Source organism: Tachyglossus aculeatus, chromosome 2 (genome assembly GCF_015852505.1).
Source record: "Tachyglossus aculeatus isolate mTacAcu1 chromosome 2, mTacAcu1.pri, whole genome shotgun sequence".
NCBI lineage: Eukaryota > Metazoa > Chordata > Mammalia > Monotremata > Tachyglossidae > Tachyglossus > Tachyglossus aculeatus.
In genome coordinates, this window is record NC_052067.1 from 115,205,983 (window position 1) to 115,206,993 (window position 1,011).

The window sequence follows — 1,011 nt, forward strand, 5'->3', positions numbered from 1 at the left end:
AATATGACTGAATGAATCAATCTACTGTCCTACTGTCACTGTGGTTCCAGATTAGCCACATGAAGCTGTTACTACCAAAGATTAAATTAAAGCCTTCCTTTCACAAGCCTTTATACTACAGGCCTTGATTTGTCTGCCCATTGATGTGTAAGCAACCAGAAGGAAGGAAATGTGGACCTTGCTTATTATATACTCCCAAGTGCTCAGTACAGTCCACTGACCCAGTGGGTGCTTAGTAAACACTACTTTTACTATTGGTATGAGTTATGTAATTGTGATCTACTTTGTTTACCATATTTGCTAGATAATGTTTGATATTGGGCTGTGTGTGGAAGAAATTAACATAAATGGAATTCATTAATGCTAATAGAGAGAAATAGAAAAAAAGTACTGACAGCATCCATGAAGCTCACTTTGAGTTGCCAGTGGGCTGTCTCATCAGTTATGATGTTTTAGTCTCACAGCTCCTTCTCAGGATTGTACCTGGAGAGTTTCCAGTACTCTACCAGTCCTGGCTACGGGTGAGAGAGTCAAGCAGAGGCATATCCATTCCATTCCTAGCTTGGCCAGTGGCTAGTGAGTGGAAGACAATCTGCTACAAGTTAAAACTCTCCAGTGCTGGACAGCAGTGGCATGGGAGAGAGTCAAGGGCAGAGGTTCAAGTTTACTGTGCGGAAGAAGGCAATAATAAACTACTTCAGTATTTTTACCAAGAAATCAATCAATCAATCAATCAATCAATCAATCGTATTTATTGAGCGCTTACTATGTGCAGAGCACTGTACTAAGCGCTTGGGAAGTACAAATTGGCATCACATAGAGACAGTCCCTACCCAACAGTGGGCTCACAGTCTAAAAGGGGGAGACAGAGAACAGAACCAAACATACCAACAAAATAAAATAAGTAGGATAGAAATGTACAAGTAAAATAAATAAATAAATAAATAGAGTCATAAATATGTACAACCATATATACATATATACAAGTGCTGTGGGGAAGGGAAGGAGGTA

At 39.6% G+C, this 1,011-nt stretch overlaps 1 non-coding gene across 1 annotated transcript; it reads left to right on the top strand.

The window, feature by feature from the left end:
- Window positions 1–465: 465 nt before the first annotated feature.
- On the top strand, window positions 466–603 carry LOC119924907. Its single transcript, XR_005449585.1, has one exon. It is a non-coding gene; the product is annotated as a small nucleolar RNA SNORA7 (small nucleolar RNA).
- The last annotated feature ends 408 nt before the right edge of the window (window positions 604–1,011 follow it).